General features: G+C 38.9%; 1 protein-coding gene and 1 long non-coding RNA gene across 4 annotated transcripts in view; one reads left to right on the top strand and one right to left on the bottom strand.

Moving 5' to 3' along the window:
• LOC149462264 (uncharacterized) overlaps positions 1–3,030 on the bottom strand; it is a 30,089-nt gene extending 27,059 nt beyond the window's left edge. Inside the window, exon 1 of the long non-coding RNA XR_016312680.1 lies at positions 2,933–3,030. This is a non-coding gene — a long non-coding RNA (uncharacterized LOC149462264). The remainder of the gene's footprint in view (positions 1–2,932) is intronic.
• Positions 1–16,123, top strand: part of DIRAS2 (DIRAS family GTPase 2) — an 86,676-nt gene that overhangs the window by 9,365 nt on the left and 61,188 nt on the right. The gene's annotated exons all lie outside the window — the stretch shown is intronic.

Genomic DNA, 16,123 nt, shown 5'->3' with positions numbered 1-16,123 from the left:
AATATATCTACTAACCCCCGCAGACTTTCTTTTTTAATTTATCTAAAGCGTTTTGACTTGGGGCAGGGGTAGCATGAAAAGAAAAAGTTGCTGTGGCCAGTGCAAGGTCAGCTTTAAAGTGTTACTAAACCTACAACAGTAAAATCAGTCTGTTTATGCAGTAAAGCATGCTTGTTATACTCACTGTGGAACCTAAGAGGTTAATCCTCCACATTGTGTAGAGAGGATGTTTGATCCTGTATTCTCTGATACCCCCCTTCTTCTAGTGTCCACATCTTATATCCTGATAAGACATATTGTGTGGAGTCACTCTGCACATGCTCAGTTTGGTGTGTATTGCTAGAAAAACTTTTTTCTTGGCAGAGTGCATGTGATCAGCACAAGGCCAATCAGCACTTTCCAGACAGAGGTACCCCTGCACCCTCCTATAGGAAAATGAAAAACTCCTCCTACAAGCTTTAACCAGTGCTCTGCTGGACACTGATAGAATTCATAAGACTGCCATGTACTGCTGATGAGAAAAGTTATTTAGCAATTTATATTTTCTAAAATAATTGCATTTCCATGTAGTGTGTACTGTGGGAGACCAGATATAGTGAATGCAGGGTCCAGGGTTCAATAACACTTTAAGTGCAGTAACCCACAGCAGCCAAATAAAATTCACACTTCTGAATCCTGCTGCTGATCCTGATAATCTGCTGCTGGTTACTGTTGTTAAAGTGGAACTAAACTCTCTCAACCAACATTACATATTTTAATATTTGTGAATTTACTTTGAGTATTAAACAATGAATCAAATAGCATTTTCAGTTTGTGATGCTTACATACAATTTAGTTCCGTTTTAAGAATGAGAACTCTATAGCATAAGGCCAAAAGTACTGGTTCAAGCAGAGGAAGCACATACAAACTCCATGTAAAGATTTCCCTTGTGGAAACTGAAACCAGAGTGTTTGATTTATTGAAGTCAAATAGGCTGTTCACTTTGCAAGGTAATTTTCACTTATCTTAGTAATGACATGAAGCTCTCCTGACTTCCATCATCCAGTCATGTGAACATACTGTTTTTATTTTCTTGATAGTTACTGGGTATTCTTTGCAAAGTACATTTTCACCACATCAACTAAGCTAAGGGAAAGTTCCCCTGTAAAGTGAACAGCATATTTGGAAAGTCAACCCCAATATATTTGCAATGCAAGAGACTGTGCTAATGAGTCAAAATATGCATGTTTTACTGGAGACATTCTTGTACTTATTGAAACCATTAGGATATTTGTGTTCACTTTGTAAAACTTGCATAAAGAAACACTAAGGTCATAAATGATTACAGCTTGATATCTTATTGGTGCTGCTGACCTACACCAAGGGTCTGCAAACTTTGGTTTGTGGGCCACATCTGGCCCACTACAGGATTTTTTTATGACCTGCAGCAACTGTGGTCTGTGTTTGCTAATTTGGAGACTACTAAATCCACTGCCAGCCAGCCAGCCAGCCATGTACCTACCCCAGTCCCCCTGCTGGGTACTCCTGGATGTAAGGAAGGACTCTGATTGGCTCTCATAAATGTTAAGTGCGACTCTGATGGGTACTTCTGGATGGAAGGGAGGACTCTGATGAGTAGTCTTGGATGTAGCAGGGTCCCTGGAACCCTGGGGGGTGGGTCTGATGGGCCCCCCTGCATCTAAGGGGGAGCTCTGATGGGCTCTCTTGGATTTAAGGAGGATTCTGATGGGCCCTCCTGAATCTAAGAGGGGACATTGATGGACAATCCTGGATCTAAAGGAGTACTCTGGTAGGCACTGCTGAACATAAGGGGGGCTTACATAAAACCACTTTTTTTGGCTTGCTGATATTTGCAAAATCTACTATGTGGTTCTTGGAATGAAAAGTTTGGAGACCCCTGATCTACACCACAAACAGATTATACTAAATGGTGCTTAACAGCAGAGAGAAACATGGGTGATGCTATTGTTAGCCCAGCTTTTTTACTTGTTCCAGGTGAGCGACTTTGTAAGTTTTGAAACCAGTTAGACACCAAGTTAGCCAGACAACTAGCAATATCAGAAGGAGGTTACCAATGGCAGTCTCCATATTAACATAAGCCATATTTTTCCCTAATAAATTATCTGGATTTATTATTGAACAGTTTATATCTATACAGTATTTGGATCTCTGTCTTAAAAAATACACCTAAAACAAATCAAATACCAAATGTGGCTCCATTGTTTTCTGATGAATTTTCTTCAAATATGAGAATTCTACATGCGTCTGTCTTTTTTGTCCCATCTGTGGCCTAAGCTGCCAGGAATTGATTTAAATTTTCTATGCTTATGAAATGAATTAATTGTCACTAAGACACAAGAACCACAGCTGAACAAGTAGCTGCTCTTATTCAGGAGATGGACTTTTGGGAAAAAAGTCTTTTATATTGCAGTTATTGATGTCAGTGCTTTACTTACCTGCAGGGGTGGACTGACAACTCATGGGGCCCCTGGGCAATAGGGGATAATGGGGCCCCTGTGTCCTTGGCCAAACTCAAAAAAGCCTATGAAAAAGGTACCAGGGGCATCTCATGGGGCCCCCTACTGACCCCGGGACTTCGGGCAGTGGCCGAGTTTCCAAATGGTCAGTCCGCCCATGCTTACCTGTGTTTCAGAGCATGACACAGTCTGTCAATTCAATTTTAGGTTGTCAGTAAACACACAAACTATGTTAAAATTAAATCAGTTTATTATAAGATATAATATGTAATATAAGTTTTCTTTTTTAAGTTGAGCGGTACATTATCTCAATGGGCTGCTGCATTCTGTCTACAGAAGTGCACGAGTCTGCACAGTTTAGTGTTATTAAAAAGGCAAAATAGCTTCTACAGTTGCTGCTGAATGCTGTGTGAAGTACTGTGAAACCAATGTTTTTATTACAGAGCATACTTACTGTGTCAAATGTTTTCCTGAGCTTGTTCACTGTGTTATATGCCTCATTGGATAACCATTGTCAACTGCAAGTAAGCATTGGAAGATTCCACTTAAACCTTTTGAGTGGGGAAAAGAGGAAAATTATTTCTGTGCTAACATCTATTTATGCGCACAATTTTAAATGTACCAAATGTTCTAGTTATGCTCCAGGAAGACACAGTTTTACAATCTTAGATTTTATGTTAGAACAATATAATCCATTAATTGAAAGATATGAAGAATGGAGAATCCATTAAAGTTGCAGTTTATTTAATCTTGTCTCACAATCTTGTCCGCCACTTGCAGACCTACTACACGTCTGCTGCAAACCTTCCTACATGAAAGATGCAAACTCAGCGCATGAGGCATACAGTCTAGAGAAAATATGTACTGTATGTCCTCTGCAATATTAATACTGATGTATATACCTTTTAGCATGGGGAAGGGCGAAGGGGCTAATATTTAAAGCACATATAAAATCAAAACCAAAAATGTAATATACAGCAGCTTATCAATCCTTAGGTGTCATGACTTTTCCTTAATTGTAACCTGGTGGTTCTCCCAGTAAAACTCTTCAAATGTTAGGATGCCAGCATTTTCTCATTGTTCTAAAACAGGACAATGGAGACGAGATAGGACTAGGAACACTGCTCCTCTCCTATTGTCCATTACATAGAGATTAACAGGCATTTTGATCAACAGGGATGCAAGATCAACATGTACTTTTTTTTACCTAACTTATAAAACAGATATACCAAACACTTTCAACAGTATATTTACCAGACCAAAAGAAAGAAGTCCATTGTTAGGGTTTAACTATACTTTAAAATGGAAGTCTCCAAACTGTGCCCTAGGGCCTGATGTAACCCTTTTCATGCCTTTATCTGGCCCTTGAGGCACTATTCCTTCCACTGATATGAGACACTATTCCTCTCACTGACACCAAAAATGGAGCATAGGTACTGCCACTGACATCAACATTGGGGTATAATTTCTGCCACTGACATCAATAGTGGGATATTTTTCCTCCCCCTAATACCAAAGATGGGGCACTGTCACTGACGGGGCTCCTGGGCAATAGGGGATCATGGGGCCCCTGTGTCCTTGCCCACACTCAAAAAAGCCTATAAAAAAGGTACCAGGGGCATTTCATGGGGCCCCCTACTGACTCCGGGCCATCAGGCAGTGCTCGAGTGCTCGAATGGTCAGTCCACCCCTGGGTACTGTTTACTCCCATTGATGCCAGGACAATCTCTGCTTCCACTGGCTACAGTCCAGCCCATCTAACGCCTGAAGGATAGTAAACTGACCTTTTATTTAGGGAGTTTGGAGATCTCAACTTTAAAACAGCACAAAGGTGATGATAATGGGTGTTGGAGTATGGAAATACAGTAACTTATAACTGCAGGTTCTTTTATATTGCTCAGTGACAGACTATGGAACATTAGAGAGTAAGCTCTATTGATACATATACTGTATTGATGAGAACGTTAATTGTTATATGTAAAGCTTAAAGAAACACATCAACTCCACTAGATACAATTACTGTAATAAATGCGTTTTTTTATGTTGGAAAAATAATTGCTAGAGATGTTGCTAGTTTATTGCTAGAGATGTTGCTAGCTCTCATTTATAGTTATAATGGAATGTGTCTTCTTTTTAATATTTAGTAGAGTTGAATATTTTATAAAGTTTACACGCAAGAATAGCTAGTGCATAGTAGCTTTGGAAAGACACTGGCAAGTGGAAAGTTTATTTTAAATTTGCTGTAGGTCAGTGCTGATTGAGCTCTTTCTACAAGCACAAACACTGCAGCCTTTAGTAGTATTGTCTATCACTTTTATCTTTGGCACCCTATCGTAAATCAATAACAAACTACAACAGAGAAATAAGAAAAATGTAAAGGATTCAAACATTTTTAACTGATGCATGTTTCCTGAATCCATTGTATTGCAGGAATAACAGGTTGGTTTGATATGAGTTATTAAATTATAGATTGTTAAATGCTAGATAAATATATGTCATTGGGAATTCAGTCAAATTCATTTCATTTCCATTTAGTCAAAAGAGCATTTGTAAGGTTGGCTTGCAATCAAATTCTTCTCAAAGGTGTTCAAAGTCCTCCCAAATTGGTATCGTGCAAAGCAGCATATGGGCTGCTTAACCAGCTGTGAGTACCAGGCTAATCACGGATCTGTCCTCTCCCTCTGGGCTCTAATAACAAAACAAGTGGGTCACAATTCAATAAAATCTTTACTTTTTCCTTCAGTATATGTTATTGTATACAGGATATGGCATAAAGTGCATATTTCCTCCCGCTGGACACTGCTCCCCCTCTGACATGTTTCACCCTAGGTAAGCCAGAGTTCTGTGCATGTAACTCTAGTTACTCCATACCAAACTCATTAAACCATATCTTTATGGAGCTAGATTTGTGTACAGGGGTACAGTCATGCTGGAACAGAAACGGGCTTTGACAATCTGTTGCCACATAGTTAGAAGAGTGCTAATATCTAAAATGTCTTTGTATGCTGTAGCTCAATTTGGAGAAGTGTCCACATAACTTTGGTCATTACTGTACAATTTGTAAAACTTACAAACAGAGCTAGTTTGGGGCCAATGAAGATAATGTAACACCGGTAGAAATGTTATTCTTCTGTCCTGTGGGCAGGATCAAGAGTTTAGGCACTTACCATATATGTTCAGTGGTCAGAAAGCTTTTTCCACTAGCCATGGCACAGTGGGTAAAGGGGATGGAGCATCAAATCCCATCACTGTGTCTCAAGAACATTTATGCAATGTCTATTGTACTTTTGTCATTAAGTATAGGCTACGTATGTTGGCCAAGAACACCATGGTGTATAGGAGTTGTGGTTTGGCACAAGGGGGTGATTTACTAAAACTGGTGCACGCAGAATATGGTGCAGCTGTGCATAGTAACCAATCCGCTTCTAGGTTTTATTGTCAAAATGTAATTAATCAAGCTTAAGTTAGAAGCTGATTGGTTACTATGCACAGCTGTATGCTCTGATTTTAGTAAATCCCCCAGTTTGTCTCATACATTCATGTGTATGTGTCTGTAGCAGCCCATTGTATTGATAGCTCTGATTTTATACATGCCCCATAGTGCAGTACTTTAGGGCATGTTTATGTTTTTGCAATAAGGACTGCTTTGCTACATCCACACCGCTCACAAAAATGTGTAAAGGATGTGGTCTGCAGTAGTGCAAGTCACATCACAGTGTTTTGCAGTACAGCTTTGGAGAGTCTTGCTTGCAGTATTTTCTCAACATTGTATTGCAAATACACTATCCATTGGCTTGGTACATCATGAAATACCACATGGTCACTGTGATAATATTTTATATAAATAGTTAAAAAAGAGTAAAAAACTGATCATGTGAATGTGGGATCTCTGGTACATAAGTCATTGCTACATGGATGTACCTAGGCAAATAATTATTGTCTTCACGCTCCTCAAGTGCTGTGTCAAAAAAGGTTTTGACATATTAACTGATCAAATTCTAAGCACACTATCCTATTAAGGCAGTTTTACTATATTAAATGGACATACAGCTTTGTAAATTGGATGCCAGATACTGTATGACCTGAGAAAGACAAATTAGATGTCAGGTCTGGAAAGCTTAAGTCCACTGTTTTATAATTACATTTTCTAGTGGATAAAACAAATGTTTAGTTCATTCTGATGCTGCTGCACTTTGATCCCTGTGGCTGCTTTCTTTGAAGGGCAACAAATGTTAAGCAACTGGAGAATGCATGGTGTTTTAATGTACAGACAGCATGGAACACTTAGTAATCAGTATACATAATGCAAGCAATGCTGCAGAAGCCTTAGTGTTTCATATTCTTTTAGTCTTATTTCCCTACCAAGACATGTAATCTGTCAGGACAGGCAAAATCACATGGAGTATATAGAGATTCTTGTATTTTAACAGAAAAAAAAACTGTAGCGCTACCCTCCAAAGGAGCTCCTTGGTTTACTGGATCCTCTGCTACTTGCCTCCACTTTGTGAATGTCTTCAGCCCTTCTGGCAAGAACACATGCATGAACACCTTTATTTCTACTTTGTATTAGTATTAGGAAATAGACACAACACCATTTAGTGTTAAATGAACTTAATGTATTGGTACAGGTTAGAATGAATGGTGGTTTGAGCATACTGTAATTAAGCATACAGAAGTTAGATACAGTCTGACAGATAGTATAATCACTATGTAAAAGTAACTTAGAATAGAGTTATGTACCACTAGACTTGAGTCAACTCCTATGTTATCAACGACAGCAATAAACTGACTTTGACCCTGAGAGGTACCTCTTTCCATAAGCAATAGGTAAAGGTCTTTGTGTAGCAGCTGTAAAGGAACAGTCTTTAGTCCTAGCTCTTCAGGCAGCTAGAGTTGGGGCCCAATCAAACCTACAGGCAGCAACAAGGCTTCTAGATGGCTGTATAGTTAGCCCCTAAAGGGTTCAGTTTCTCTTGTTGCAGATCGTAGATCCCTGCAGCAGCAGCTCACCATACCCAGTGTTATTGCAGCTCACCATCCAGTTACACACAGCAATTAGTCCACTCACTGCTCTGCACCCAGGTGACTTTTCCCATCACTATATACAAGTACATGGACATCCATAAAGGTGTGTAGTTAACGGGGAGAGGTGTGTAGTAAGTGCAGAAACAAATTACCCATTTATTACCTATTCCAATTGTTACAAATATATGGAGTCAATGATTATCCAAGCTAAACACAGTGCTCTGAAAGAGCCAATAAAGGTGTCCCCATTTATATCTGGCCCTCAGAAGCCCTTCTTGCAAACTGACCTTTATAATTGTACAATCTATGCCATAGAGTTTTCTGTTATCTTTTATGTCAGTCAAGGTTATGTTTTTGTTTGAGGCATTGTAGACAAATCAAAGCTATAAGAGAGAATTGTGAACCTCCTGGCATGTTATCTTCTAATGTTCTTGTATGTTGTTCAGCGATAACACACCATCTTCCCCATCTGCATGTTAATCTGCTCTCAGGTTTGCCACAAGTTACAATATGTTGCCAGGTATGCTGGAAAAGAGGGATGATTAGGTAATGAATCTGATTTGCAGACAAGACAAAACAGCAGCTGGTGTCTCTAACACAATTAGACTGTGTACTTGTGCTTAAAATCTAAAAGAGATTATGTTCAAGGATTTATAGAGAAAAGAAAATTGTCGACCCCTGCTATGGTACATTTCAAATGCAGTACATATAAAACACATTCAGTGTTTCAGATAACTCTTAGTATCATACTTCAACACCATACTAATATAATAAAAATGCTTTCACATTATAATTATTTGTGCAGGCTACAGAAGCTAAAAGAGCATCCTATCAATGTTACCTCTCAGCAATAAATTATATTTGATTTGGCACAAATTTATACAAATAGTATTATAGTAAAAGAAAAGTAAACCACATTACAAACTGCTGTAAATTGAATTACAACCATCTGCATAAGCCATTAAAATGGACATTCTGCATAACTTAGGGTTGAAACGCAAAGGAGCCTAGATACAAAAACCTGTACAATATGCATCTAGGCTATATCTCATTCCTACCAACATTGGCCTTATAGCCATGGTACTTGCTAATATAGTAACAATAATGTTAAGTGTATGCTTAGGCAAAATGGAAAAAAAAAACATTGAGAGACACAGATATTCAGACACAATTTGTTTATACAGCTGCCTTCAGGAGGATTGTACACTGAAAAACAGAAAAATCATAAGCCAACCCTTTCTGTACCCAGCATGCTTCAGTTTTTTGATGGTGTCCTAGAAAGCTGGGCACCTTTTCCTCAGATCTACTGAGTAAAAACTAATTTTTGTCAGCCTTTTTTCTTCCTGGATTTTTTCTTTGGAACATCATTCACGACTCCTCACTACACTTGAGCTGGTCTTTATATAGCAGCTATATGGAATGGTTTTCCTTAGCACTAGCTTTGGAGGCCATAATCAGACCCCTCTGTACTGGAAGTACAGGGCTAGCCTGGACTATGACCTTTGGAAACTGGGCTCTGCATTTTGGCAGTGCTTTCCAGGTCCAGAGAGGTGGTACATCCTCAGGTGTGATCGTGTCTCTTAAGACACATTCAGACATTCGGTGATAATGCCATTTGGACTTAAGCACCGAGAGCTATTTACACCATGTTCATGTTTAAATTTCCCACTATTGCCAGTTTACCATGGTAAGGATTAAGGATGAGTGCCAAAAATCTGAAACTTGAGACCTCTTTAGTTATAGGGTCACCATCATCATCAAAGTCTCTGTTTAGCAAGGCTGAGTCCCCCCCAGGTTCACAGAGACCTCTATGTCAGCTCAGGACTTTTTGAACGTTTGCAATATTTGGACCACACCACCTTCCCCTGCTCAGTCTGTCTCTGACCTCCCCCCAGAAACCTTAGATTACACTGAGCATGTGGCTCCTGTAACCATCTCTGACATATTCAGAGTCCCCAACAGTCTATGAATCTAGGTGTTGTGCTTTCTCCTCTGGTAAGGAGTGAGAGCCATCTTTCCAAGAGACAAGTGACCTGGTCTCTGTACTGGACATTACTAAGAGTACCATTCTCAGCAGCACTGATGATGCTTTGCAATCTGACTCCCTTCTCCCTACCATAAATAGAGGTTTGTGCACATTGGTGCTCTACATTGTCATGGTAGGCAGAAGCCATTGCTGGAGGGCTTGGTGTTCTCCCTGGATTTTCAGTATATGATACAAGCTGAGTACCTCATACTGAGGATATTGTACACCTTGAGGACCTCAAGTTACCTGGCCTGGCCTCTGTACTGGACATTACTAAGTGCACCATTCACAGCAGCAGTGTCTCAGCTAAAGATGATGCTTTGCAATCTGACACCCTTCTCCCTACCATACATTGTGCACATGGGTGCTCTACATTGTTGTCATGGCAGGCAGAAGCCATTGCTGGAGGGCTTAGTGTTCTCCCTGGACTTTCAGTATATGAAACAAGCTGAGCTGCTGATACCTCCTGTTGAGGATATTGTACACCTTGAGAACCTCAAGGAACCTGATTATCTGGGCATAGATCTTCTGTGGTTTTCCCACAGCCTTTTGAAGAAGGTTCCTCTGAGATCTTCCCTTTCTCCACCCTTAATCAGGTGAATGTTCTTAGCAGTGAAGCTAGGTTTCCTAAATTGCAGGTAGTTTTACCTCCTTCGAGGGCCTGTCAGTGACTGTTGCCCAACCCTCTGCTTTTGGATATTCCAACTGCATCTACATTTCTATGTCCCTTAATGAATGATAAATAAAATACAATTTTTGCACTTACCATAAAATATCTTTCTTGGAATCCATTGAGCAACATAGGTCCTGCCCCTATGTTTTTTGCTTTTGCATTTGGTACTGAGTTTTCACAAAACTGATGCATGTTGGATAGAGGAGGGTTTATACAGAGGCTGGCTTTTGATTGCTTTTGATTGTCAGTGGCCAAACCTCCTTAAGGCAGCAGTTTAACCCAGCTGTATCTGAATCTCTCTGAATAGACTCCAAGAAAAGGATTTTACGGTATGTACTAAAATATTATTATGCTGTATTTCTCTGATATATGCATAAATCCCCAGTTTAAATAGACTTAAACAGACTGCCAATACAAACTTGGATTAGGGTGCAATGACCTCCATGATTCAATACTCCACTTAACAGATGCAAATCACTAAATCTTTATTAAACATACTTGCTAAAAGAAAATCTTAAAAACACCAAAGGTTCTGTACAAATGGCTGAAGTATCTTGTTTTTGTTGTTTGGTATCATTGATGATGCTTTTCGTTGGAATTTCATTGACAGGGAAATGTGTGAGTTTCTAAAGATCGAGCACCCCGAGTGCTGGTCTTTTAAACAATGTACAGTGAGTGACCCCCTCGGCCGACCCATCATTTCTAGGAAGGGATCACTTACTTAATCGGTGAGTGAATATATTGACAAGATACTTCAGCCATTTGTACTCAAACCAGTTTTCCTATGTTTGAGACACTCTAAATCTCTTAATTCTACTACATGATCTAACTTTACCAAACAACTCTATTCTGCTTACTCTAGATATAGAAGCATTGAGGCATTGTAATATTCAATACCACAAAAAAAAAGGTTTTCAAGTAATTGAAAAAATATTAGAGAGCAGAGTCATAGCAAGGTCACAATCAATTTATCATTGAGTTGTTAGAGTTTCTTCTGACACACAAGTTGCAGTTCAATGGCAAAGAGTCATGGCTCTTTGGTGGGGGGGTATTGTCGGTATGCCTGTTCAAGATTGTTTCCTGGTAAATGTACATCGATGATGTCCTCATCTTTTGGGCAGATATGCAAAAAAGAAGTGAAAGAATTCACAATAGATCTTATGTCAAATCCATACAACTAAAAGTTTACAAGTGAATATCATCCCAAAAAAATTACATTCTTGGATTTTCTCATTGAGTTGAATGACAATTGCACTGTGAAAACAAGTTTGCGTAGAAATCCTACAGCCACTAACAATTTTATAGATGCCGATAGTTTTCATCCTGTGGCTTTGATGCATAACAATCCCCTGAGTCAATATTTAAGGGCCCAGAGAAACTGCATGGATCAGGCAGATTTTGAAACGTGGCTATAAGAGTAAGTGATTGAGTGCAGCTTATCAAAGAGCACAGTTATGTGACCGAGAGGACTGATATTTAATCAGAGCAAATCAAGACTCAAAATACTACCAGGCTCAGCCTTCAGTAAACAGAACTTACAACCAAAATGAAAGAAATTTCACACACGTTGGCATTTACTTACAGATAACCCCTCAATGGGTAAGTTGGTTTCTGGCAATAGATCGTTCATTGAAAGGCATGTTATTCTCTGCAGCCATAATTTCCCTATCTTTTGGACTGTCTTCCTCTTATATGCTGGTGTGTGAGGCAGGTGTGATAGGGTTCACCTTGGTCACCGTTTCAATTTTCCTCCTCTAGACCACTAAGCCTATTGACATGTTTTGGGCACCACCAGCTACTAAATTGTTTATAAGGAAGGAATAATTTATACACAGGCTGAACCAATCTGTGGATTCCAACAGACATATGTATGAAACTGAAAATAGTTTGGAACTCTTCATATAAATTTACGTGCAAACACTGCATTAATACTGGTTGCAGGATGTTAATTAAACACAAGATGGCAGTGTCCTGTGGTTCAGTTATCCAGACTCTGTTGAAGCAAAGCCTGGTTGAACTTGTATGCTCGCAGCAGGACTTCTGCGCAAGGAGTGAACAGACTACATTTCCCAAAAGAGCTGGCAAAGGGGTAGGGGCATTTATATTGATAAGCCCGGGAACTTTACAGGAAGGAAGTAAATACTGAGAGGCAGAGGACGTGTGTTTGTGTGGAGAGGGCCATGCGGGACTCCAGAGATGTGGGCTGGATCAGGCCGTTTTGTAGAAAAGAAAAGAAGGACTGCAGACCGCTGGTATTGTTGACCAGCAGGACAATCAATCCTGTGGCAGGCAGATCATAGTGTTGTCATGGGCACTCTTTTCAACATAGGGACTAAAAAGAATACGGGGAGCCCCCCAACTGAGATACTACTTTTAAAGCTGCAAAAGCTACAAATTGGGTGAGAGGGTTCCATAACCCAGATTATTACAAGTTGCAAGTGAGTGTGTTAATTTCATTTGTTCAATTCAGTTCATTTTACACCACAGATTATCACACTGAGATACAGACTGCCTAGTCCATTCTGTATTAGGACCTACTGCTTTATTGTGTCTCACTAAAACCCTGAAACCACTGGACTTTGGCTACAGCATGCCCCCCTGCTGACAGGATTACATTAGTATCTCATCTCATGCCTCCTCCAGCTTCAAAGGAACTTACAGCCCCAGACTAGTTCATCATCTTTAGGGGTCCAACATCTGCTGAAGTCTGCTTCTGCCCTTTTCTTCAGTTTCAGCCAATTCATCCACTTTCATTCTTTATGTTAAATGGACCTTACCCAGTTTCAACATCACTTAAAGGGGGGATCTTTCTGTGACTATACCATCTTGTGGAAACCTTGCTCTTACACAAGGAGGGATTTGAACTTTAATGTGCACCAACTAGGGCCCCATCAAGTGCTCAGAAAATTTGAAAAGATACAAAAGGAATACTACTACTTATAACAAAAGTATTCATATTAGGAGTTAAACCCAGTTACCAGCAACTGAGAACCCAAAAGTGAGTTAGCCTGACATCTCAATAGCCCACTTCAGCTCACTTGGGGAGAGATATCTCAGAAACTGGGATTGATGTTTAAATTCTAATGCTAGAAGAACATTTGGATTTGCTTAAAGTGATATTGTGCTTTATTACTTTGTTGAACCTTTTAGTGTTTAACTATTTTCATTTAGGCACATCTACTGTCATCCTTGGTGTGCTTGCGCTCTTTATATTCTGACTTACAATCAAAATATTTACTCACCTTAAACTGTTTATTTTATGGTTCAAAGACAGGGAATCCTCCTGGTCAAAGCTTCACGGTGGTGTCAGCATGGGCTATACTTCCAAAGTAGGCTTGAAACAGACAGGGAACCCAAATATATTTAGCGGCCCTCAAGAGGGTAGAGTTACATTTACACAGTTTGAGCATATTGCTGCCATTTCATAGCTCTATAATTAATCCAATGGAACGTGTTTGAGCAGACTTTTATCATAATGTACAGTTGTGTTCAAAAGTTTGCACACCCTGGCCAGAAATCATGACATATTGGCATTTATATTGAAAATATGACTGATCATGCCAAAAAATTGTCTTTTATTTAAGGATAGTGATAATAAAGCCATTTGTTATCACATAGCTGTTTGGCTCCTTTTTAAATCATAATGCAAACAGAAATCACCTAAGTAGTCCTGAACAAAAGTTTACATACTGTAAAATATCGTATTGTCTCGATATTTTATTAACTTGTATTGATGAGAAATGTTCAGATAGAAAGTCCTTCCACTTCTTGCATAAACTCAAAAAGATGATTTAATAATAATGTTGCATAAAATTAGAAATAAAATATTGGAATACAGAATGTTTAAATAATGTCCAAAAAATATAGTTAAGTTCTTGATAATAAGATTGTATATATGTATATGTGTGTGTGTGTGTGTGTGTGTGAAGTATATCGCATCTAGCAAAGAGTGTCCTTAAAAAGTCTTTGTTCTGCTCTTAAAGGAGCAATTCAGCCCCCACCATCTCCTAAAAATGTGCTGATCTTCTCTTATGTTCCTTGTAGTCCCACCAAGATAATTGGAAACAGATGTGTATATATAACAAACCTCCAGTCTACTTCTCCTAAAGTCTGAGTGTAACCTAAGAAGGCCTTGACATTCCATCAATCAGAGTAAATTAGATGTATTACACACACACACATATATATATATATATATATATATATATATATATATATATATATATTCTCCTAAAAGTAATCTTAATAAGAGTTATCTCATATATAAATATCGTAATCAAGAAATATTACAGTATAAATCTTGTAAACCTAACATGTATGAAATAGATTTTTACAGTTCTCTAGTTAGTGAAACATAATCTCTTACATAGATGGGGGAGGATGGATAGACCGATTGCTACCACATGTGTGGCTTGAATGTAAAGAAAACCCAAGATATATGTTCATATGTATATTCACAGACTATGAAGTCTAATTACTTACTTTTCCCAATCTAGAACAAATATAAATATAATAACTCAATTGTTCTATTAAGATCCAACTCATTCATACTTATGTTAGTACTGTTAATAAGAAGATATTAGATATTAGGTTAAGGAAAGCTTCTAACACATACCATGAAATGTTTGGCCTTTGTACAGACACTCAAGGTGACACACACTGGTTAAATTGCAATTAGTGTCTGTGTATAAATAGTCAGTGAGTTTGTTAGCTCTCACATAGATGCACTGAGCAGGCTAGATACTGAGCCATGGGGAGTAGAAAAGAACTGTCAAAAGACCTGCGTAACAAGATAATGGAACTTTATAAAGATGGAAAAAGATATAAATAGATATCCAGCACCTTGAATATGCTAGTCAGTACTGTTCAGTCACTTATTAAGAAGTGGAAAGTTCAGGGATCTCTTGATACGAAGCCAAGGTTAGGTAGACCAAGAAAGATTGCAACCACAACTGACAGAAGAATTGTTTGGGAGACAGTGTGATTGTTTCAAGAAGCACAGTAAAGCGATACTTGAACAAAATTGAGTTGCATGATCGTGTTAAACGTAAGAAGCCTTTACTGTGCCAATGCCACAAAAAAGGTCAGTGAGGCATGTCAAGGTGTTAACTGGGCTTTTTTGTGGCATTGGTACAATAAAGGCTTCTTTCTGGCAACTCAACAATGCTGCGTCATGTCCCCCTAAAACAGGTGTCCCTTGCATCCCTGAGGCACACAATAAACAATGCACAGAGCAGGTGCTCACTCAACAATTGCCCTGTGAAATTGTCAATCCAAATTCCAAAGTGGAGGCCTTGAAGCGCTGAAGCCTTGGAACTTCTGATACCTGCATTCCTGGCCCCTTCTCTCTGTTCTTCATACACTTCTGACCTCTGCACTCTGTACGTTACACACTCCTGACCCCTGCACTTAGTAAGGTACACACTCCTGACTTCAAATCCTGTGCATTACATATTTTTGACATATAGCAAAATAAACTAAGGTTTTATTTAACCATATTGTTTTAAGACTCTCCTACTGTTACAACAACTGTTACTGAGTACACACCCACAATTCACTGGTGCATTGCTCTCACTACATTATTTTTCTGTTTCCTCTATCGATGCAGTTCTCACTGAGTTTCTTATATCCAGTTATACGTGTCATGCAGTTATATTTGGTATACAGGCATAAAGGCCATACAAGTATACTGCCATGCAGTTCTCAATGAACTTGCAAAATTGCAAATGTATATGCTTCAGTATATTTCTAAAAAGAGATCCACTGGTTGAAAAAAAAGAACACTTTTCACTGCAGATGCGAATACTATGATATCGCCATGTCTTTGCCCAATATTGCACTGCAGTTATCTTCCAGTAATAATAAAATTGAAATAAAATGGCAAAAAACTAAATAGGGGTGTTCATATCCATTGTAAGCAG

Source organism: Staurois parvus, unplaced genomic scaffold (assembly GCF_062004578.1).
Source record: "Staurois parvus isolate SC_StPar_1 unplaced genomic scaffold, SC_StPar_1.0 ptg000178l, whole genome shotgun sequence".
In the NCBI taxonomy this organism is placed as follows: domain Eukaryota; kingdom Metazoa; phylum Chordata; class Amphibia; order Anura; family Ranidae; genus Staurois; species Staurois parvus.
The sequence above is the reverse complement of the archived record's forward strand: the minus strand, read 5'-3'. Positions and strand labels throughout refer to the sequence as shown.